General features: G+C 48.1%; 1 protein-coding gene across 1 annotated transcript in view; it reads right to left on the minus strand.

Moving 5' to 3' along the window:
* Positions 1-25241, minus strand: part of LOC138583067 (sterile alpha motif domain-containing protein 9-like) — a 71633-nt gene that overhangs the window by 34904 nt on the left and 11488 nt on the right. The window contains exon 2 of the mRNA XM_069654990.1: positions 8196-8310. The gene's annotated coding sequence lies outside the window, so the exon portion shown is untranslated. The remainder of the gene's footprint in view (positions 1-8195; positions 8311-25241) is intronic.

Here is a 25241-nt window from a genome sequence, read left to right on the forward strand (position 1 = left end):
AACATGGTCAGGTAATGGAATGCCATGTGGGTTAAGTCAATCAGTGTCAGGAGGCATCGGAATGGTTAGTTCAATGTAGGATGAGGCATCCTGTGGAGTTTCGAAGATGTGGGATCTATCCGCATGTTGTATTCGGAGTTTGGCAGGGAAGATCATACAGTATTTTCCCGTCACGCAGAGTGCGCTTTACTTGATCAAAGTTACGTCGGGCCATCTGGATTCCAGATGAAAAATCAGCGTAGATGTGTATCCTGGTCGAGTCGAAATGTAAGGAGCACTTTTCTCGCGACAGCCAGAGTATCAGGTCGCGGTCGTGATAATTGAGGAGGTGAGCAATAATTGTGCATGGGGACGCTCCAGGTTTGGGGGTTGGGGCCAGAGAGCGATGTGCCCTTTCTATGAGGAATTGTGCAGAGAAATGTGCCTCTGGAAGAAAGGAGCGTAGCATGCCCTCAACAAAGGTCTCCATAGGGATAATCAGTGGTTTCTCTGATACGCCCACTATACTGATGTTATTGCAGTGTGACCACAATTCTAGGTCATCACATTTCACTCATACAGTTTTCAGCTCTTTTTTAATCTGTTCAATGTCTTTTCCGTGTGTGGTAACCGTATCTTCTAGGTCTCTGACCCGATTTTCAGCCTGTGTGATGCGTCCACACTCCTTCTCAAGTTTTGCCTTTAGTGAATTCACTGTGGAGCCAATGTCACCTAGCTTGGCGTTCACTGACGCAAATGCTGCCTGCATTGCAGCCATATATGGATCCATGGCTGGATTAGTGGAAGAGCAGGTATCAGAGGGAAGATCCTGTGGGCAGGCGGGGTCGGTGCCAGGCTGGGATGTGGCTGCAAGCACATCCATGGGGCCCTTCTTGCTCCCCTTGGCTCCTCCTTGTGTCATTACTAGCAGGATATCCCCAGAGAGCAAGTACTTAGTATGTTGTTGGAGAGGCAGTGTTGTTGGGGCTCTGTTACCAGCTAGGGCCAATATGGACTACCCACACAATGGGGAACACGTCTACAGGATTAAGTGGTGGGGGTGTTAGGTGCATGCACAGGAGCTGTCTTATGTTCAGTAACTGTCTCACTGGGTGACTGATGCCCAGACATGCACGAGGGAGAGACCCACCTTTACTGCATCGCTGCTGTGCTTCCAGATAAGGTGCTTCCAGATTGCGGGCCGCATTTCGTAGCAATGGTCTGTCTGTAATTAGTAGGCTCCACGGGCCTCGGGCGGGTCATTGTATTCAATGGGGCCGATGTCAGCTCAGTTGTCTGGTGGAGCTGGGGTAGTGCTGGCGGCAGGTGGCAAGTGTATTGGGCAGGTGGGCCTATAGAGCTCAACCTCATAGCCACTCACACTCTGCTGTTCAATGTCCCTGCAACGTTGGCTCTGGCACCCGTATCACTAGTGGGGCTGGCGCTGGCTAATGCGGTGTGTGGCGGTGGGTCGTGGATGATCGGGTGGGTATGCTGAGGGTCGCCCCACCACCGCTTGCAGCTCCAATAGAGGCTGTCCCTCAAATGCCAGCTCCCACGTATGACATCAGCGGCTGTCTTGGCCATGTGGATTCTAGGCCTGCCCTGTAATTGTAATTTGTAATTGTAATTGGTTATTTATAACACGCTTAATACTCAGAGGTTTCTAAGCGCAGACCCGGGGATCGAATCTGTGTTGCTCCGCGTCGTCTTGCTTACAAGGCGAGCATGTTGTCCCTGAGCTATCCTCACGAGACAAATCAGCCTGCAAGGCCGTATTGGAGTCTGAGGGGAAGCTCCTGAATATGCAGCGATTTCCACCAGAAGTAGCTTCAGTGACGCTGCATGTGTTCCGACACGCTGCACTGCATTGGCATCAGAATTCCAAAGCTTTGGAGGTTAGGATTTTGCAGTCAGGATGTGTGCGGTCACAGAGCTCACGGGTCAGGCGCCATTCTAGTTGCTGCTCAGCAGCACCCCCCATTTGATGCGAATTGTGATGAGTGCGGCTTGTAGAGGAGAAACATCTGATATTCACTCCAGGTTACTTATATAGACATGGGGCTGTGTTAAGAGCAGCAGAAAGGTTTACTACGGTGAGCAAGGCTATACCTCCATTGTCAGCTGTCTTAAGGGTATTTTCCCATCTAGATGCATTCCAGTGCACCACATTTGGAGAACTGTCATTTTGCAGCATTTCTTTGCAGTATCTTTGGGGCACCGTGGGGTGAGGAAGTAATGTAAAAGGAAATTTGATGTTTGGTGTGGGATGGAAGTAGAAGGTCGTATGAGGCGCTTGCCCCCATACAAATACCACAAATGAATGCAGACAAAGGGCCCTTGCGGCCAGATGTATGAGATCCGTCTCAAGTAGTTCATCCCCAACGGTGAGCACATGCTAGGAGTAGAATCCTGATTGATAGTGGTAAAGGAGTGGGATCTGATGTGGGTTTGGTACTGGGTGGTGATGGCCTTTTCCATTGTTTGGCAAGCCCAGGGATGGACTGGTAGTGTCTTGGTTCTTTGGGGACAAATGAGGCCTTCTTTAACATAGGGATGATTATCAAGTGTTTAAGAGCTCTTGGTGCTTAGTCTGAGAAGGCATAGCTGCTGGTAAGGACAGCCGCTGTTGGGTCAAGACATCTGCATGAGCAGCTGCAATGGCAGCTGACTGGCCAAGGGTCATCTGAATATTTTGCTAGGCACAGAGGTATGATGAGTTGGCCAGTGACAGATCAGTCCATAGAGTTGAATTCAAAGGGAGCTAGCGAGATCTTAATTTTCTAATGACTGAACCATGTTGAACAGGTCCCAGAGTTGGGAGATGGCTGTCACAATTTTAGTGGAATACAATTCCCCTTAAGCTGCGAAGATAGCACTGTGGTATATGGTTTGAGCTATTTTTAAAACGTGTTTCATCTCTGGCCCTGTAGACCTTTATCAGGCCAATTCCTTCCAGACTGGGTTTAAGAACCCTTCATAACATTCTCCAGAAGCAGTATAGCTTTCCCATTTTTGTAGAAAGTTCAACCAGCGTACCAGATAGAAGTGAGGGTTTTGAGAAGGTTAGTGGTAAATGTTTGGTTGGCATTTCCAAAAGGACATCTATGAGTATTTTGAAGTTGACCATTGATGATTTCTTGTAGGATGAAAATTGTGTGGTGGTGGTGGTGAAGGGATACATTAAGAAGAAGGGACACGGAGAAGAGGATCAGGTGGTGGTCACACCAGGTCACCTGTAGAGGGTAGTTATGTCAAAGATGATTGTGCCGTTCTTTTAAGCATAGTGTCTAGACATGATATGGAGGGTGATGTGGACACATATGCTAATTAATTAATTAATTAGAAATAAAGGTTTGTCGCCTCGGGCTTCAGTTTTAAAACTCACACAAAATCCATGTTTCAATACCTTTGATTGAACTAACTGAAAATAATATGCAGTGTGTGTAAACAGCGTTCCCTTTCAAAATCCCACAGACCTTCTCATCAGAAGGTGGCTAACAAAAAAGACAGTGCTGGGCATTTCTTCCACAAAGTGACATAAACGAGAGACTCCTACACTTTAAAGTCCATTGGCTATGGGAAAATGTTAGGAAAGTTTTCTTTTGAAGCAACCTTTCCTCCATATTCTATGGACCCCCAAACCTTTCGCTTTTGTTTTCATGCCATGTCCCGACTTTCTACAGTGTTGTGAAGCCTTCCGCTACACTCCTCTGGCCTTTTGCTCATTTGTTATGGGGAAACTGACTAGTCCTTCAGACTGGCAGTACTGGAAAACTATGTACCCTTTTCCCTTTTACATGTCGTCTATTGTTGGTAAATTTTTCATATTGCACAATACATCTTCCAATGCAGTGCAATGTGGACACCTTTCTATCTCACTAGACCTATACTCAAATGATTTTTGGTTACGTTTAAATGTGCTTAAAGACATTCTGGTAGTTACAGCTTTACCATGTTTACTGTATTTCTGGTTAGCTCTCTCGCGTTTACTGTGTTTGGCTACTAGCTGTGGCTAGTCTCCTAACATGGCCATGCCACGTGGTTTTCCGCTTGTTCTATGGCCATTTTGTTCTTTGGCCTTCTTCCTGCCTTGACAGGTCAGTAATTTCCTTTCATCGTCATGCATTTGCCCGGGAAAGCAGGGCTTTTTGCAGGCTAGTGCAGGCCATGTGTGTTGGAAGCCAGGAAGTAAGCTGAGACTGGTCCCAATCCACATGCTAGTTTCGATGTGTCTAGGGTGTGTGCATGGGTTTGCCCACAGTGGTTTCTGACTGGACCATTGTTGGGGTGTGCGTGTGGGGCAGATGGTTCTATTGGTTGGATTGAGTTTCTGCACTCACCTGAATTTAGGATAAGAAGAGGAGTCCTGCTGCCATTCCAACAGGTCTGAAGAGGAGCCAAGTATCCTGTGTAGCTGTGCAGACAAAGGAAGACCCGTGGAACCGTCCTTAAGAGGCCTGGTGACCAACTCTTGCTGCTGTCCCGGTGGATCCCTGTTTGGCTACTCATCTCAGAAGACCCTCACTGATGCTTTGATGCTTTGGACTGGTGGGACCAACCAGTCCCAATGTCTTCTCGTGGTCCTGCAGTTTGTAGACTTCAGAAGTGTTCCTGGATCACCCAATGGACTGACCAACTCCATTTTAGGCTACCGTGCCAGAAGCGTCTGCGTTCTGTGTTTTTGCCCAGAATTACGGTGGTCTCCAGCTAGTCCCATAAGGCGCCTTCCTAAGACGTTTCAAGGTCCCAGCATCAAGGGGTCAGAAACTGGAAGGCTTTCTTTGATTATGACTACTGAGATGCCAGCTGTTGCCGGGCATAGTGACAATCGCTGAAATAGGTCATCCCCCATCTAGTAGAGTGTTCAGAAAGGTTCTGCATCAGTGCCTGCTGCATTCGTCCACTGGAAAGAGATGCATTCTGCTCCTGGGCCCGACCAGAACTTTGCTTGCAACCGCAGCTCCTGGGCATCTACTACTGGATCCAACAGCAGGAAAACCTAACTCCAGCAATCCCCCTTCGACCTTCCAAGTCTGAGGAAAAATTGGAGTTTGGGTGGTGAGTAGTAATAATACAGTCAAATGGACAGTAGTTAAAATGGCAACACCTGTGTGCTAATTTATTGTACTTAAAATGTTTTATTGTACTTAAGAAAATACGTCAGCCAGCCAAATGAGTTTTATCCAGCCAAGCATTTCTTTTGCAGTCAGGGGTAAGTTAGCAGCTGGCTGACCGTCCAAGGGTGTGTTTGGCTATTGCTCTCATCTACCATCACCTGCTCATTGCTGTATTAGAATCCCCTGCTTTAGTTGACTGCTTGTCTACTCCACTGTCACCTCAGTATTCCTTAAGACCAAGGATACACATAGTGAGGCTGGGAGGATATAAACTAAGAAATTCAGGAGCACTTCCACACACGCCTACTCAGATGGAAGCACCATGAAAGGCTACTGACCCTTACTGGCCCCTATGTCAAGTTGGTTCAGATTATGCTTACTCATGTTAGAATCACCTAAAAATTAGAGGCTGGAGGGAGGCAGGAGGGAGTCAAACAAAGGGGCCCTGGGCACTGATCAGCTGTAAAAACACTAAAAACCATCCTTGAAATAAATAGTGTGTACAAGGAACTAATAGCAATACAGACAATAAAAGGGACAATAAAAGACATAATTGGTCAAAGCTGTCTTGAGCTTATTCATAGAGCTCAACAAGGCAAGTTCCCCCTGTCAAACTTCAGCAAGCTATCCAATCACCCCACATCAGTCTGAATTATAAGCAATCTACAATAGTGGCACCAAGACATCCCCCAAAACTGTCCAAAGCAAGGAAGTCGACTATTTGGCACAGGTTCAGTTAACAGGGTACAGTCGTGGAAACATTAAAGAACACCGGAAGACGCAACTATAACACTAAATTCATTCTTGCATCACAGATGACTTCAATACCGGAATAAACAACCTCTTGTCATCAAGTGAACCAAGAGGTATCCCTGTGGATGAGATCTCAGAACACTTACATAAAGTATCCAGAGCCCGAGAAAAAAGAAAACCTACCTAACAGTTTAGCTTAAACCTGTTGTACAAATTCCAGGAACCTATTCTAAAAACAGCATCTGGCAACATTAAAAAACCTGCAGCAAGAGGAAAAAGGCCTATAGGATCCTATAAGGTATAGGATGAAATTACTGAGTCAAAATTACCAACCCCTTCCAAAAGACCTAAAAAGCATACCACTAAAAGTTCTAACTACTAAAAGTTTGAACCTTTAGTGGTATGTATGTTTTGGTGGGGTTGGTAAAAAATAAAAAGGCTCCAGGGGGTGTCCCTCGCAACAACCCGCTCACCATTCTTCACAGTATAGTGAATGGGAGTTGCGGGGGCCACCCCCACAGCTGACCCGAAAAGAAATAAAAACAGACCTTTTACATGCGCCCATTTCCGTCGCTAGAAATCTAGCCGCCGATAAATCACACAGATCCTCCTATAACATGTGATATCAATACCCCGAACGCTATGGATACCATGGAAACCGAGGACACAACAGATGTACTGCCAGCAATAGTAATCTCAGAATTGACAACTGGGATATGGTCACCCACTCACACCGAGGTACGGGTTTCCAACCATAGTGTTTGGCTGAGCTTCCTCAGGGATAGGGAAGCACATACACAGTTTTTCACCTCACAGAGGAATGGGGTATGCAACCACACCTCTTTGGCTAAGCTACCAGAAGAAAGAGGGCCCACACCCACAAGCATTGGCGAAACCCTGCCCACTGCTAATCAACAATTTGCATATCTCTCAGGGGGCATAACTGAGCCTGAATGGGCAGAGTTTTTGCTTGATGCACCCACTATCGAGTCTGAGCGCAGTACATTTAAGTGGCAGGAAAACATTGTTCTCAAATTTCAGTGAGGAGTACTACAGAGTGTGTCGGCACAAGGTAGAGACGCAGGCAGAGCAACAGCTTTAAAAAAAACACGTGTGCGGCTGCTCTTATGTACACATACTAAGCCGATGGGTATTTATTTACTAGTGCCTTTACTCTTTATGATCCTGACTCTGGAATTAATATCCCTGAGTTTGGATCCTGACTCTGGATTAATATCCCTGGATTTGGATCCTGACTCTGGAATTAATATCCCTGGGTTTGGATCCTGACTCTGGAATTAATATCCCTGGGTTTGGATCCTGACTCTGGATTAATATCCCTGGATTTGGATCCTGACTCTGGAATTAATATCCCTGGGTTTGGATCCTGACTCTGGATTAATATGCCTGGATTTGGATCCTGACTCTGCAATTAATATCCTTGGGTTTGGATCCTGACTCTAGAATTAATATCCCTGGGTTTGGCTCCTGACTCTAGAATTAATATCCCTGGGTTTGGATCCTGACTCTGGAATTAATATCCCTGGGTTTGGGGTAGGGTAAGAGTAAAGATGGCATTCAGTTCATTGAGCCGAAGTAGGAGGTGGTTGAGAAGGTCAGTGGGACGCATTCCCTCTCAGTAGCAGAGCCCCCGCCCACTCCCCGCTTCTACATTGGATCCACGAAAAAAAAAGTGGGTGGTGTCTCAAAAGAGGAAATACCTATTATCTGATCACAGTGTGAATTATTAGTATTTAGCAATAATTGTGTTCAGAAAGGAAAACGATCTCTGGTTAAAGGGTCTCAACCTAAACAAGCCAACGGTGCACCGCCTGCCCAAAAGAAGAGACACTAAACGGCGAGATCTCTGTGTGTAATGTCATTCATTCCTATGCAAAGGGATTTCAAAAGTAGGGCATTGAGGCCCCAAGAATGTGCTTGTTTAACAAGAAGGGGTGTTACTAAGAAGTGTTCAATGTCTATGCAACAGCGATTAAGACATTCTAAAAGGTTCCAATATGTAAAGACATGCTATCCAAAATCTTTATTTTTATCAAAAAGCCAGTCGTTCTCTTTTAAATTCTAAAAAAACATGCAGGGAGAGAAATGACCCGAGGCAAGGGATGCATGCCTCAAATCCACTTTTTTTTACAGTGGGGTAACACACTCTCTCTCTCTGTGGGAAAACGACACGAGGCGCTGTAGGCGCAGATGTTTATTGCGGCATGTAGTGCGCTTACAAAGATCATCAGTGGTGAAGTTCACCATTGGTCTTCCTTCTCGGAAGCATCGTCCAGGAGTAATTTGCATGCACAGCACTTATCGCTTCTCCTCTCAAAATACCTTCAGCTTCTGGGGGTTTGTGTCTTGGTGGGTGTTCCTCCTTCTCCCTTTCTTGCTTTGGGATGACTTCCCCACATTCTTCAGGTACGCCAAGTGGAGTTGGGTCTTTGTTTCTCTGGAAGAAAGAACAAGACAAGTCAGGACAAGAGACATGTACTTTACCCTCTATTTCTGCGCGCCCTCTGCTAGGAAAGTGGAATTTGTATAGTCTTGTATGGTTAAAGCTTTGTTATTTAGTGGCATTTAAGTGGCCTGGGCATTTTATTTTTGTTTATATAAGTCAAGGATTTGTTGTCCATCTCTTAGGGAGGTTGTTCACATAAGCCCGTCGACCGTGCACCGCCTCCCTAAAGCATAAGCAAGGGCTTTGCCATTTTGGATTTCTTTGATTCTGCTCCTGCACACTTGGTAGGAGGAGGATTGGGCTTTGTGAGCGTGAAGAGCCGGGGTATTGCCAAATTTCTGGCAGTTCTTTTCTGTGAATCCTGGCTGAGCTTTCTGTCGTATGACCTCAACACCATTGGGAGTTCAGCGGTAATGAGAATTCTGGCAGTATTTGCTAAATGCTGCCAAATTACAGTCCGCTAGGTTGGAGCCATTGGTGGACAGGCCTAAAGGGAACCGTGGAGATTTCCTGGTGGGCCTCTACACCATGGGCCTCTTTTGTGTGGGTACCCTTATTTTCTGCTCCCCTTACCGTGTCTTCCAGTCACCAAAACTTGTCCTTCTATATCCTCTCATCCCCCAAACTGATTTGAAGCAAATAATTGGTTACACATCATCCTGTATGTTATTCCTTAAACTTAACAAAGGCTTTCTATCTTATTTTGTTTTGTTTACCTACTTTTTATGCCTGCATAGGGACAAAGGTGCTTCACAATTCACTATTTGGGCCCATTTTTCCAGATGTTCTTGGGTAGAGTACCGGCCGCCTCGCCCCGCCCCGTTTAGTGTGATTGGAGTTTATCACATGGTGAATCTGAAGCCACTTTGAAAAACATTTCCAGGGCCACATTTGGTTCCGAATCCACCCCGAGTTGGAGCAAAATCTCTACAGTGATACACTAGAGGAACACAGCCAGAGGTATTGCTAGGCTAATTTCTCCACCTGAAAATCTGCCCGTTTTTACTTCCATCCCCGAGGTGGAGCCTCTGTGGAGGTAAACATTTTAAAATGCCGCCCCCCAACATTCTTGCCACATTTGACTGTATAGTAGAGGAAGTGCAAGAGCTTCCCTTTAAAAAAGAAAAATATTTCACATAGGGGCAATTAAAGAGGGTTCATAAGTTCTCACCACCTTTCCCATGTAATGCAGAAAAGATTACATAGAGAGGAGGTCTGGACCAGTATTGTGCATTATCCATTTGCTCCGATAAACGTGGGAATGGATAGACAAAATGGGTAGAAAATATGTTTAAAAATATCTGTTATGGTTACCACTTTCTGCGGTGCTACTGCTGGAATCCAACCGGTTTTAACAGTGGTATTCCTGCAAAGCCACCCCCACAGGTGGTAAACTCTGAATTGGTTGGCTTTGACGAAACACCACCAGCGGCGTCTGTATTTACCGCTAGTGTCCTTCCTGCAAATATATCTGCTCAATTCGTAATGAGGTTCGTTGGAGAAAATCCTGGCTCATAGAGAGAACAATGACCAGTGGAAACTGGCCTTCTGGTGATTCCACTTGGTTTGCATTGCTGGCAGGGTCCTACCATAATGAACTTCTCGGCACTGTCAAATGTCCCTCGTGCCCTGTTCCTCATTGGCTGGGTCCCTGGATATCAGCTTTGGCAATAGATGCTGCTGGCATCTCATGGCTGCTGGCTCCCCGGGTCTCCGGGTATTTGTGGGTGCCATTGGTGTGCCACCAACATCCCATAGTGTCTGAATTGTGTTAAATACTCCATTGATTTTATTATTTCTACCTCCTTGCACTTCATAGGATTGGTGGCGGCTTCCATGGAGTGGGGATTACATGTGGAGCAGAGTCAATTATAACTGGAACCAGCTGGATCCAAAGAACCACATCCATCGATGGTAGAGTTAGAACAATGGCATTGGTGTGGGGGGCGCTTGTGGCGTGTAGTCAAGCTTGCAGTGATCACGTGGTTTACACACGCTCATGTTTTCAATCTTGCCAATTATTTTGCCATAAAATCTTTTAAGGGTAGTCAACACAGTAGGCTTTACCCTACTATTCCTCGGCAAAATTCTGTAGCCAGGCATGTGAGCCATGTGCATGAAATTGGGATATGGTAAAGTGGCAGTGAATTGTATTTTTTGACAAAGCAGAAAGTGGAATATGCTGGTTTGTTTTTTAAACCGTATAAGACATTAATTGAACTACTCCACAGATTGTTTTTGCACATGCTGCCCCGAAAGAAACTACCCTTGTTGAAATCCTGATGCGAGGCAGGCACACCATCCAACAAAAGGCAAAAGGTGTACAATTTTCATCCAGAGCGGGAAACCAATTATTGTTTTCTTTCAGCATGAAAAGAAAATGGCCATCTTTAATCTATGATGCCCAAGTTACAGTGGGGAAAAAGAGTAACGTTGAAAGTCATTATGCAATAATATATACACATTATGAAAATACTGTTACCAAAGGAAGCAGTCTGCAATCTAAAAAGTAGGTAACTAAACACTGCAATGCAAATGTTGTTACAGAGGCACCATTCAAAGTTGCAAATAATATGGTGAAAAACAAATGTACTTTAGCAGATGGTGCAATTTTGAAGGGTGCAGTGACTCCTGTGGCTGAGTCTGCTGTTAGAGATTTTAGAAACTTTCCTGAATTTATGTCTGGCAGGTTAGGTGTGCAGTTAGGTGCAAACACTGTGGCAAGGAGGGTATCTGCACTATCAGCCCATGTGATTGCCTAACTCTGCAAATCTGCCCTTTTCAGATATGAAATCAAAACATTGATCCAGCCTGACAGCATCAGAGTGCTGTTGCTGTTTCAAGCTATGCACCATATTTCTGAACACTGATGGATAGCATGCAGTGTCAGCTTGCACATGGAATGTCCCGATACATTCTGATATGCTTTACAATTTGTAAGAGAGAACTACTAATAAAAAAGAATGAAATAAATATGCTTTTGAAGTTATTAATATGATGGTAAATGCATATTTTATTTTTTGTATATAAACAGCAAATAGACCACCCCATAAAAAATCTAGGTACAAATTCTAATACTTGTGAACATCACCAACCCAGTAGCTCGCGCCTATTGACCATTAACTACAAGTCGCTCTTGCTAATGTAAGTGTTGGAGATCTCTGCTCTACACCTCCTCTTCGTTCTTCTCTGAGTTCACGTAGTACATCCCGACGGAACTGCTTCCTATCCTCCAGTCAGATAAGTGCTCCTGTGCTCCACCGATCCCTGCACATTTCAAATTGTGAATTAACTCACTCTTCTCACCACCTCTTATCTCTCTTCTGTCTCTCGCTCCCTTGTAGGATCTTCCCAGCCTGCAATAAAGTAGCCGCTGTACTCCCTCCTCTGAAGAAACTGACGGCAGATCCCAATAACCATGCCCATTACCACCCTGATTGATTGATTTAGCATTTGTTATGCGCAAATCCTACCGAAACCAAGCAGGAATCCTGCATCTAGGTGCAGATGTTATTATGCTTGCACAGTTTAGGTATAATCACCAAGTTCCTAAATCATTTAAACAAAAATGTTTTCATCTTTGAGTGTAAAACAGCAATGGAAGGGGTATTCCGCAATTCAGCTGGAAGTGAGTTCCAAAGATTAGGATCCCTAATGGAGAAACAACGATCCCCCGGGTGGCGTGGTGTAGAGAAAGGGACAGCCAACACATTTTTGCCAATTGAGTGCAGCGCTCGAGATGGCTAATAAAGCTGAATTTTAGATATCAAATATCTAGGTGCCGTTCCTTGAATAAACTTTTAGATCAGACATAGGGCCTGATCACGACTTGGCCATTACTGCCAGCGGTATTACCACCGGCGGTAATAGCCCTACCGCCGAACTCCCCGGCGCTAATAGCGCCGGATCACGAGTTCGGCAGTAAAGTAATTCCCCATTGAGCCCATTCGGGAATGCCCCATTCCCCATTGGGCTCAATGGGGAATTTTTGCGCTCTTACAGCTGGCGGATTTCCCGTTGGCGGTCTATAGTGTTCTAAATTCAGTCCTTTTCCTAACAGGCATCCAGTGCAAACTCCTCAGATATGTGGAGATGGGAGCCCTTTTTGGAAGATTATAAATCAGTCCAATGGCAGCGTTCTGACCGACCTGCAGACGAGGTAATTGATTTTCTGGGGCACCCAAAAGAAGAGTGCCGCAGTCTGGAGTTCACCATGGTCCCCACGACCACCGCCCGATCCAATTCTGGAATGAACGGCAGAATAGGTTTCAGTATCCTAAGTTGATACAATACAGCTTTACCTATCTCTGAAACCTGAGAGCATTGATATATGATATGACATTTATAACGCGCCTATAGACAAGTGTTTCAAGGCGCATTATAATCCAACGATGCTTGCCAAAGGTAACCAAGATTTTTTATTTTCCTGGAAAAGGAAGTGTCTGCATTAAAGATAGCGGGACAGGGATAAGTGGCATGATAATCCTTATAAAGATTTTTTGGGCCAAACGCTATCACCTCTATTCTATTAAGATTAAGCTGAAGCTTGCTTTCAGTTATCCAGTTTTTTATGGCATTAGCACGAGCTAGGACATGATCTGTTGCTTCTGGGACGGATTTTAATCTAACATAACTTTGCATATCGTCTGCATAGGAGTGGTACTCCAAATTGAACCTGCAAAAAATGTCCATCAATGGGCCTAATTCCGAGGTTGGCGGTAAGGGGTTAACGGCACCGGTAAAGGTGCCGGAGCCGTCAACTCCTTACTGCCCTATTACGAGTCTGCTCGCGCAGACCAGGGTGCTAACAAAGGGCCCGTTATTAACGGGCCCGTTGTTAGAACCCTCCCCATTCCCATTGAGTCCTATGGGGCTCAAATGGGAATGGGGATGGTTGGAATGGCCCGGTACTTCCCCATTCAGGGAACCCGGACCCGGTACCCGGAATGGAGGTAGCCATGTCGCAAATTGCGGCATGGTTACCTCCAAGGTCGTAATGACCCCAATGTCTTTTCTCTCCACCACTACTCAGGTGTGGGGTCTTCAACTGGACCACCTTATGGCTTAACTCTGATGGACTCAATGACCCTATCCATTCAGGATTTTGGAGCAGCCACTTCATGGAAATGGCCCTCTGCCATGTTTCTAGCTTTTGCACCACTCCAGACCTTTGTCTATTCTAATCCTTCTAGACCTCTTTGAGGCATTCATTAATGAACCTTTTATAACGCATTTAATACCGGAGACCAGTGGGACCGGGATACAGACCAGTGTTGCTCTGCGTGTTCTTGCTTCCAGGACAAACGCATTGGCCCTGCGCTATCCTCCCGACCCAACATTAGATACTATTGATCATTTGTCACTCATCTCTCACTCATCTAGGCTTCCAGGACACTGCCTTAAGCTGAATTACCTCCTATCTGTCCAGTCATTCATTCTCATGATCATGGAATGACGATATGTAAGCAGACACTACGCATATGTACTATGTTTGATGTTTTTGGCAAAACTTCCAAACTTCCAAACTTTCAAATAGAAAGTAAATAGAAAAACACAAATACACAACCATACACTGCCAGTGACAGAACACTTGATGTTGCCATTATTTGTGGGGAGCGTAAAGGTGTTTAAAGGGTCAACTGGTGTCAAGGGCAAGCTGATGGTGTGAGGCAACACACTACCTTGTTCAGGAAGCCTTTATGATGGATTTATGAATGCATGACATTGTACCAAACTGCTTTAGCAGTAGGGCTTAGGCTAAAAAGCAACAACACCCAAACATAGGGAGGGTGGTGCACTGCAATGCTGCCTGGCAAAAGGCAATAATGACTGGTATAAGTCTTCTTTCCCAATATTCCAATATTTCTCCTATGTCTCTCCTTGTTTTTAGCAGAACATTCTACCCTTAATTATGTGTAATGTTCTAATAGCAGTAGTGCCTTTTTTACCTCAGACTGTAGGAGCCTTTAATGCCCTGCCTATTGTTATTGGCCCTCGCCTATGGGTTTGGCCGATAACTTGGGGAGAGGGCATTAATTGCCAGTATAGACCTCGTTGGCTGGTTACAATACAGTATTAAACCAAACCAGACAGTGAAAATAATAAACTATCTTTGGACACAGGAGTCACGAGGGATGCAAAAAATATGAGATTGTGGAACTCTTTTTGATATGATATGATATTTTATTTGTGTTGCGCTCATACACAAGTGTTTCAGAGCGCGGCGAGGCAAGGAAGGGGAACAAGGGAGGACAAAACAACGATCTTACTAGGCCCGGTGACATTGAGAACGCGCAGGTGCAGGGGAGAGGGAAGGGGGAAAGTGCAAGGAGGAATGGAAAGTGCTGAACACGGGATAAAAACAACAACAGGTAGTGCAGCCAGCAGGTGGCAAGTGCAAGGTTAAGGCGCAGACAAAGGGTGTCTAATAAGTGCAGGTAAGGGGACTGTAGGGTTGCAGATACAGACCCAAGTGCAAAGGTTGTCAGGAGGCAGTGTGGGTTTGTGGCTCGGTGGGCAGGCATATGGGCCCGAAAATCAGAGGGTAACCAGGTGCCTGGTGCCGAAGCACACAGGTCAGCAGGGGAGAGGAAGAGCGAAGGCAGAAGCAAAGAGGAAGGTTTTGAGGTGCTTCCAGAACCGAAGATGGTTCTCCACAAGTTTCAGAGAGGCAGGGAGGCTGTTCCTGGCCCCACCCGTGGAAAGAGGTCTACCCGCATCTCTTTGCTTGGAGAAGCGACTGATGCTGAGGGAGCTGGAGGCGGAGGAGCGAAGAGCTCGAGCAGGAAGGTATTTAAAGAGGGAGAGTTGAAGGTATTGTGGACCCGGCCCCACAAAGCCTTGTGGACAATGCAAAGGGTCTTGAATGTAATCCTTGCAGCCACTGGGAGCCAATGAAGAGATTTCGGGGCTAGAGAGATATGAACACAGGGCTTGAGGCCAAGGACAAATCTCGCAGTCCTGTTCTGGATGAGTTGCAGAGGGCGGAGAGTAGAAGCAGGAAGATTTAGAAAGAGGCTGTTGCAATAGTCCAGCCTAGGGAGAACCAGAGCTCTAGAGACAGTGAGCTTCTGGGGGAAGGAGAGGAAAGGAAAAATACCTCTGAGAAGGTGCAGCTGGTAGTGTGACTTCTTATAGATGTCAGAGATGTGAGGAGAAAAGGAGAGTGTGGAGTCGAAGATGACCCTCAGGTTCTTAGCCTCACATGTGGGAGCAGGAAGAGGGCCAAGGGAGGCCGGCCAGAGAGTGACAGGAAAGGAGGGTGCAGGTGTGCTGATGAGGAGAATCTCTGTCTTACTGGCATTAAGGCAGAGATCATTGGCGGCACACTACACCTGGATAGCAGACATACAGTCAGAGATGAGAGAAGGAGAGGAGGTGGCAGAGGGAAGCCTGAAAACGTGCTGGGTGTCATCCACATAGCACTGAAAGTTGGAGCAGTGAGCGGCAATGCGGTGTGTGAGAGGTGCTAGGTATTGGTTGAAGAGCCAGGGAGAGAGGTTAGATGCCTTGGGAACACCACAGATAGAGAGTGAGATAGAGGAAAGGAAGGACCCAAGTTGGACCTGGGAGGGTCGATCAGAGAGGAAAGAGGTCAGCCAGGCCAGGGTCTGATCGGTGATACCCAGATTATCAGAGAGGCGGTTGAGAGGGAAGGCATTGTTGAACGTGTCAATGGCAGAAGAGAGATTGATTAGGATGAGGACAGATGGGATATTAGAGTCGAGGTTGGAGAGCAGGTCTTCGGGGATGTTCAGGAGAGCAGTTTCCATGCTTCTGGCAGCTCTGAAGCCAGACTGATGGTCATGGAAACAACCAACAGAATCTTTGTGAAGATTAAGCTGGGAGATGGCCAGCTTTTCCAGGAGTTTGCCCAGGAAAGGAGTGATGGAGATCGGGCGATAGTTAGACGGTCATGAGGGATATCCCTGATCAATATAATAGCATGGGATATGTTTTCTGGCTCAATCGTAGCAAATCAAATTTTAAAACTATTTATTTAGTATTTGTAGAGCGCACTACAGCCCACAGGCAACGAAGCGCTATAAGGAAATGTTAAGAAGTCTTGCTTGCGGGTTACAATAAGCGGCCCAAGAAGGTATGCTTAAATACATTCACATAGATACATTTGCTTGGTTCCAGATGATACACAGTAATCGTTACAATTGATTATTCATACTCTTGTCTAGGTAGCAGATGGCAAAATGGATAATATCATGTACATTGTGATACAATAGTAATGCAGAAACTAGTATGGAGAGCTCTTTAGACGAAGAGCAAGGTTTTTAAGGCCTTTCGGAAGGCTGTGTGTGAGTCGATTGATCTAATCTGAGCTGGGAGGTTGTTCCATAAGGTTGCCGCCATCGTGGGGAAGCTGGTGCCTCCTGCACGCACTCTGCGCGTGTGCGGGACAGTGATGCGGTTGGCATAGGCTGCCCTCGAAGGTCTGGTGACTGTTTGTTTGGTGATCCTCTGTGTCAGATGGGGGGGGGGGCTGATCATGAAGACACTTATGTGTAAGGACCACTCTTTCCTTGATGGGGAGCCAGTGTACCTGCCTCCTGATCCCCGAGATGTGTTCCTTGCGCGAGGTGCTTGTAGCAGCCTGTAGCAGCTCTTAGGGCATTATTTTGGGCAATCTGGAGTTTGGCAAGGTTTATTTGGGAGGTACCAATGTACAGGGCATTGCAATAGTCCAGTCTGGAACTGATGATGACTCTGGCAATTGAGATGCAGTTTTGCCGTGATAGGAAGGGCCTGATAGCATTGATGAGTTTGGAGTGATATGCTGGGGAGGAGGCAATAGCATTGACCTGTCTGTCCATGGTGAGGCTGGGTTCGAGATACACACCCAGTGTTTTGATCGTTTGAGAGACTCTGATGGGAATATTATCCACGGTGAAAGATTGGTACTTTATATCAAGTTTGCCCAATGTCGAAGGGGAGCCGACAAGCAAGAGTTCGGTCTAATCACTATTTAGACAGAGCCAATTCTCAACCATCCATGATTGAATGGTGGCGTAAATGCTGTTGTGTGTCCAGGTCTGTAGTGTAATAACCTGACAGGGGGACAAGAACCTGAAAGACTGTGGAAAAACTGCCTGTACAGAAATAATACACATTTCATAATAATAGGGGGCGAAGCGAGTACGAAGGAATTGCGTTCAAATTATTGTGTATATTTCATTAAAGCTTCTCGTTTTATGAGGAGTGATGATTTTCTTTTAGGTGGCGATTTCTACTGTTAAAATACTGAAGAATGTATATTGGAAAAAGATTCCGAAAGCCTGTGCAGGAACATGTTTTTGGAAGGATGGGGTGTGTATAGCTCTTTTGCAGGTACTACTTGTACATGCGCTTTGGAAAAGAATTCGGAACCTGGGTTCAGGAAAATGTAATCCTTAAAACCTCTTTGAGCGTAACTATCAGAAAGATTATTTGTGAAAAAATTTTCATTATAAAAAATAGAAAGATTTTTAAAAAAGGGCAACCAGTGATCAAAACAACTTACTTTGATCTCAAGTCCACCCATTAGAAGGTCATTCGCATGAACAAATAGGATTGTGTTTGTTCATGGAAGATAAAATACCCCGTGCTGCCCTGGGCGACTGAAATTCTTTTGTGTAGGTCGGAATGTTTAGCGCAACAGGTCTAACGACTTTCGTGATGACAACTTGCTGCCAACAAGGGAGGCAGCAGTCAGGGGGTGGGTGTGTGAGATAAGGTGTGGACTGTGGCATACTTCCATCAAGGTTAATGAGGTATGGGAAGGAGAGTGGCTATGGGGATCGGTCAATGATGGGGAATGGAAAGGAGGGGGCAATATGTTCAGTGCATTAAGCGCCACAGGGTTCTAAATTGCAGGGAGGAACCCATGGAGAAGCTGGTTAGCTTGACACCAGAGGCCAACTGGTGTCTTACAAACATGCCTTAACTTTTGAGTGCTTGAGAATGTAAGTAGAGAAAAATTAGGACTCATCTAGGACACATTTAAACACAATGGATCATATGCAATAGCCTAAAGGTTTACAAGTGTATCTCATGTGGAAATCATATTTGTAGTATGCTGTGTACTCGCTCCTTGTTGCCCAGTGGTAGCTCCTGCTTACTAGGTGATGCCGGACACCCAGGAGCAGGATTTAGCTCATGCTTATCAAACCATAATGTGAAACCTTGCACCACTCTTTCTTTTTTCCTTGCAACACTCTGTTGTAGTACGTACCTTAGCCGGGTAAAGTGTCCTGAAATGGACTTTCTGTAATGACTTAACAGGAAACAGGCTGTGCAGCTGTGAACTTGGGCCCATTTGCAGACATGCCCACATGCCCTATTCCGTTCCAGAGATGCTAATTCAGTCCTGGTTTTAACTTTGCATTCTGGGACTTGTAGCCATGGGTCTATAATGGGGACATTCAGGACTACAAGAATGCAAAGTTGAAACTGGGACTGGACCAGTAACTTCCAAAAGGCAGGGCCAGCCATAGGGGTTGGCCGATAGGGAAACCGTCCAGGGCGCCATTATTTCCCCCTTCCCCTCCCTGGCCGCTCTACTCCAATGAGAGGAGTGTGCCTGTGATCACACCCCTCACCCCTGCAACAGGCTAGCAACATAGAAGTAGGACTACAGTTTTATCTAAGTCCTATTTGTGTTTACTGTAGTCCTACTTTTATGTCTATGGCCTGTCCCAGGGTTTTTTTTATCTGGTCACCCTAGTAGCAGCATCCAATGAGGCCTTTTATTGAGGGCGCAATCGCTCCTTTTAAAATTTGGCACATCAAGGAAAAGGAGCATTGACCAACCATGCAGCAGTTAGACGCATCACGTTGACTCCATGGAACCATGTGCCCGTACCATCACCTCTCAAGGAGGTCCAATAGCTGCACAGTGCAGATCATCTTCTGTCTTCCACTGGGTACTCCTCTCCCACTTGCCTCTAAGAGGCTGCCAGATGCTTGACATGCTCTTGAATGTTCCGTGCACAGTCAAAACTACACTCAAGTTTTTGGGTCACAACCTGCAGTGCACTGTGTCTCCACAGAGCAAACTTCCCTAAAACAACAGGAAGCTTCAGAAATGCAGTGGAACATGCAATCACAGGAAAAGGGGGGGGGCGGGTGGAACCACTAACGAGAAAATACTTCGAGAATGAAGTCCATGTCTTATTACATATAGTGTATATTTTCTAAAAAGCAAGTGACCCAATCAGTGCTCCAGATAAGATTTTGAAGTGCAAGTATTTTCCTACCTATTTTTTAGTTGGGAGTAAAATTATTTTTTAGGGAGTAAAAACGTAAGTCCAATTCACAGTGGGAGTATTTTATAATTGAGTAAAGAAATGTTTAACTGGAAAACTGAAGTGTTTTTAAATAATTGCTTTGCACCTAGTTAATCATACACATTAAATAAAAGATGCCTGTTTATTTCTTCCAATTCGGCACTAATAATGACAGTTTCTTCCTGTGGTACTACCTACACGACTGGTCCAAATATATTTTTGGTGCTGTGTGGGTGAAAGCAGGAGCACAAGGTCTTATGTGTCTGTTTCCTATTTTTGTTGGGAATATTTTTATTCCCTGTTTTTATTTTTTGGGAGTATTTGCCTATTTGTAGGAAGTAAAAGTGGCCCATACACACCTTATATGTAAGGCTGTACCCAATGGTATTGTCTAATTGTTTTTTTTTTACATCGATTTATTTTTCATGTGAAAATCATCCACCGATTAGACATTTTGTGAATAGAGACCCAGTTACACAGAGCAAAATTCCGTCCATCACACAGGAAATTGCAGGAGTGCACCAATACCCACATGTTGTGGCAAAATTGTTATTCTAAGACCAATAGCAGAAATTGTTTATCTAAGTGTATGGTATGACATACACATAACAAATGGCTCTTTTGTGTGCCCCTATGCACAGACACCAAGTCTACCACATGTTGCAAGAAACTGCAGGCCATCTGCAACCCCTACAGCAAATGCTGGGGAACCGCTAGCAACAGGATGATTCCTCTTTGTGATGCCAAACTCGCTCCAACACTTTCCCCTTGGCACAGGCTTCGCGTTTTATAGAAAGCTTTTGTCCCAGTAGAAATGTGCATTTCCACAGAATCCACATGGAGAAAAACGCCCAACACTACTAACAAGGCGTTATTCACCTCGGCCACCTCCTCCTACAAATTTTCCATCCTCAATGCAAAAAAGGAAACTTATGACAACAGAATCCTTAATGCCAAATCCAAGACCAAAGAGCTCTTCAATATCCTCAGGGAACTTGAGTCCCCAGCCCCACCATCGGAAGCCTGCGTAAAAGACATAGAATGGTGCGCTAAAATACAGAAAGCTCTCACAGACAAAATTGCTCTGCTCCAATCTAAAATTGAGCAAAAAAAAGAACAGCTTGGCTAAGAACGCCAACTCCACTTTGCCCCCTAACCACTGTGCCCCTGCATGCCCACCCTTCTCCTTCTCACCTGTTTCTACCAAAGAAGTGGAAAATATAATTAAAGGCCTCAAACCCTCCAGATGCCAAGGAGAACTCTGCCCAGCTGCAATCAATCAGGAAGGCGCCAAGGACCTGGCCCCCTTCATTACTGCCATAATCAACTCTTCCTTCCAAGACCAGCTCGGTACCCAACAACCTCAAGGAGGCATGGGTTCTCCAGCATGGGGTCTGGCATGGATTCACATGCTCATGAATATTCCCCGTCGTCAGGCTGGGAATCCTCGGTAAAGAAAAAACCAGTATCAGTTTCGTTTCTGATCTGTCTTTCGTAGTAATAACCAATCACTGGTCTCTGCGTCATACTGACCACAGCCAATGACTGCCCTCTACCTAAGCACCGCCTCTGGCAGCCATCTTCAGATTTTTACCGCACGTTCATGTGTTGGGATCCTCGTGCTATTGCTCTCGAGCGTTAGTGCTATTTTTTCACGTTTTTTCTCAAAAACTTCGTTTTTTCGGTCAGAAGAGCCTCAAGCTCCACCAATTCTCCATCCGATCAACGGGGACCCGTGTCGGATTCGTCTGCGCCCCTCAAGGGTGAAGATTTCGTCGAGCTACGCTTTTGGAGGACTCCAGAAGTTTCTCAGGCCCGGTCATGGCCCAGGAGAAGGGGAGCTTGACGCCCGGAAAGCTGTTCAGGGTCTGCCCTGGATGTCAGCTGCAGAACGTCTTCAAGGAGGACGAACACTCTTTTTGTCTTTACTGCCTACATGAGGACAAGACGCACGTGGAGAAGGACTGTGCGTGTTGCGGCAACATGTCGGAGCGGACCATGAAGGACCGCCATCAACGTCTCGCCAACTGGCTGGAAGGGAAGAGCCCGTCCGGCGAGAAGAAGAGGAAGAAAGCCGAGCGGTCTTCTAAGACCTTTGAGGACGCCCCGGCGACGGGGGTCCAACATAAGGCCAAGCACCGCGAGTCCGCTGGCACCGGGAGCGCCGAACGGTCGGGCTCTACGGGCGCCAGGCAGGGCGCACCCTCCCCGGCACCATCAACCACGAGCCAACGCTCTGGGTCGGGTAAGAGGAAGGCCGAGCACCCGGCGAAGCTCCTGGAGAGGCCCCGGTCGAGCTCGAAAGGCGGAGGGGGGAGCGAGGCAGTGTCCCCCCCCTCAAGGATAAGGCGGTGAGCGCACCTAGGGTGGTGAAGGCCTTAATCCATCCGGCCAAGCACTCTATCGAAACTGTCGCGGCGGCCCTGGCTCAGCCTGTGGAGGCTACACCAGTGGTGGCGACCTCGGGGCTCAGAGTCTCCCTGCCACCTCGGAGGGAGTCCTCTTTTGTGCCCATCGATAGGACCCCCGTGAAATCCCCCGTGGGGAAGAAAAAGGGGGGGTAGGGCGTCGTCGTAGATTCGGCCTCAACCTCGGAGGAGGAGCTGGTCGAAGTCTTAAGCCACGGCCTCGGCGTGGAAGAAGACCGGCCCGTCGGGATGGATCCCGACGCAGGTGACGACGACATCGTCGAGGGTACCGACGGGGCCCCTGATCGCCCGTCGGATTCCCCTCTGCCAGCGCCGCGAGACAACTCGGCGGCCATTTTGTTGGCTATACAGTCCTTATGCTCAGAGATAAGGACGAGACTACCGTTGCCGACGGAACCTCTCCCGTCGGGGGACCCAGAACCGGGACCTTCTGGTGGTCCCCCTACCAAGAAAAGAAGGATCCACCCTCCGCCTCCTTTTCAGCCGTCGCGCCCCTTCCAGCCCTCCTCCCCGTCCACCCGAGGGGATGATACGGGGACTGACACGGCAGCGACGGGTACGGACGACGAGGTATACGACGAGGATGTACCGTCGTCGCCTCCCACCAGGGCTTCTCCGCCCGACGAGATTGGATCGTTCCACTCCATGATCACCAGGGCATCCGAGCTTTTCCAACTCTGCCCTGATGAGAAGAAGAAGGAAGGTCTCCTTTATCAGCGGCGCGAGGCCAAGAGGAAGACGGTCCTCTCAGTGCCCCTACTGGACGACATTTGGGATGAGGGCCTCACCCTCCTCAAGAACCCTTCCACGACGCCAGCTAGAAGGGACCGGTACGAGAGGAAGTACCGGGTCCCGGACACGGCCCCCCTGTGCCTCTGGGCGCAGCCTACCCCGGACTCCGTCGTCTCCGCGGCGGCCAGGAAAAAAGCGCGGGGGGGGGTGCGGCCTCCACATCGACTTCCCCACCGGACGGCGAGGGAAAGAAATTGGACGCTATGGGACGCAGAGTCATCTCGTCTGCGGCGACGACGATTAAAGCGGCCAACGCCTTGGCTATCGTGGCCCGCTACGACAGGGAGCTCTGGTACAAACTGGCTCCCCTACTGGACTTCTTGCCGGACGACAAGAGGGCAGAGGCCCTGGAGATCCTGAAGGAAGGTGAGGTGGCTTCGGACCACGCCATTACCGTTGCGACGGACATCGCCGACACTGGGTTCTGCCAGTTGGGCAACGGCGTTTGCCTTAGGCGGCGTGGATGGCTCAAGGCTACGGACTTCCGTCAAGACGTTCAGACCAGAGTCCTGGACATGTCCTTCGATGGGAACAACCTGTTTGGGAAAACAGTGGACGATTCCCTTCAGGCCATTAAAGCGGACACCGAGACGGCCCGGGCCCTTGGAGTTCTGTAACAACGACGGACGCCCTTTCGGAGCAGCGGAGGCAAGGGCGTCTCCAAAAGTTCCGGCGGCGGTTTCTCCACCTACCGTCAAGCGGCCCGCTCGTCGGCTCAGGAGGCCTACAGAGGACGAGGCAAGTCTGGCGGACCCCGCCGTCGTCGCCAAGGAGGTCAAGGCGGCAAAGCCTCGTCGAAGCAGGATTGAACCGACCGTGGGGTCGGGCCCCCACCGAAGCACCCCGGTGGGAGGCCGGCTGGCGAGCTTCGTCAGCGTGTGGGAGTCCATCTCCACCGACCGTTGGGTGCTGGACGCCTTGGCCCGGGGCCACGCGCTCGAGTTTCAAAGAAGGTGTCCGCGCGTCCCCCCCGTGGCCAGGAAAGAACTTCACATCCCTCAACTTCTCCTGGAGGTAAAGGCGATGCTCAGGAAGGGTGCCATCGAACTCGTCCCAAAGAGGCTTCGGGGCTCCGGAGTTTACTCGAGATACTTCCTCGTGAAGAAGAAGACGGGGGGATGGCGCCCCATCCTGGACCTGCGACGTCTGAACAAGTTCATCAAGGCGCAAAAGTTCTGGATGGTCACCCTCCAGCACGTCCTGGGTCAGCTGGAGGTAGGAGACTTCCTGTCGTCGTTGGATTTGGAGGATGCCTACTTCCATATTCCCATCCTAAAGGGGCACCGAAAATTCCTCAGGTTTGTGGTCCAAGGGCGTCACTACCAGTTCAAAGCCCTCCCCTTCGGACTACGGTCGGCACCCAGGGTATTCACCAAGTGCCTTGCACCGGTGGCGGCGCAGCTGCGCCGCGAGGGGATCCACGTCTACCCCTACCTGGATGACTGGCTCATCCGAGCCAAGACGAGGGAGCTCGCCGTGGATCACACGGCAAGGACCGTCCGACTTCTCACGGACCTGGGATTCTCCGTGAACTACGCCAAGTCTCACCTGGTACCCGCGCAAAACGCACTGTTTCTGGGAGCGTAGCTCGACACAGTGTCTCTTCTGGCCTCCCCGTCGGAGGAAAGGACCAGGTCCATCCTGGGCAAGGTACAGCGGATGTTGGTTTCCGACGCGGCCAAGGTGAGGTCCATCAAGTCCCTCCTCGGAATGATGTCTTCCTGCATCTACCTCATTCCCATGTGCAGGCTCCGGATGCGCCCGTTGCAGGAGTTCCTGGACGCGCGCTGGATCCAAACGACGGGCAGCTTCGAGGAGAGGATCACACTCGACGAGAGTTTCCGCCGAGCGGTCCGGTGGTGGGGCAACCGCACGCATCTGACGGCGGGCATGGACTTCCAGACCCCAGACCACCAGGAGACAGTGACCACCGATGCCTCCCTGGAAGGGTGGGGAGCGCACACCGAAAATCTGCACGCGAGAGGCCTTTGGCTCCCGACGGAGAAGTCCCTCCATATCAACGTCCTGGAGCTCCGTGCAGTGTTCTGGGCCCTCAGGTCCTTCCTTCCGTCCCTCAAGGGCAAGGTGGTGAGGATCTTCACCGACAACACCACCACTATGTTTTACATCAGGAAACAGGGCGGAACCAGGTCCCCAGCGCTGTCCAACGAGGCGCAGGACCTGTGGCATTGGGCCGTCGCCCAAAGGATGTTTCTGGTGCCGTTTCATCTGGCAGGGATAAAAAACACCATCGCCGACTCACTCAGCAGGGAGCTGCGCTCGTGCCACGAGTGGGAACTACGGCAGGATCTAGTGGACCGCCTCTTCCGACGGTGGGGCACACCCCAGATCGACCTGTTCGCGACGGCGACGAACTCCAAGTGCCGGAGGTTCGCCAGCAGGTTTCCCCAGGCGAGGAGCATGG

Source organism: Ambystoma mexicanum, chromosome 3q, assembly GCF_040938575.1.
Source record: "Ambystoma mexicanum isolate Mex_15411 chromosome 3q, UKY_AmexF1_1, whole genome shotgun sequence".
Lineage (NCBI taxonomy): Eukaryota > Metazoa > Chordata > Amphibia > Caudata > Ambystomatidae > Ambystoma > Ambystoma mexicanum.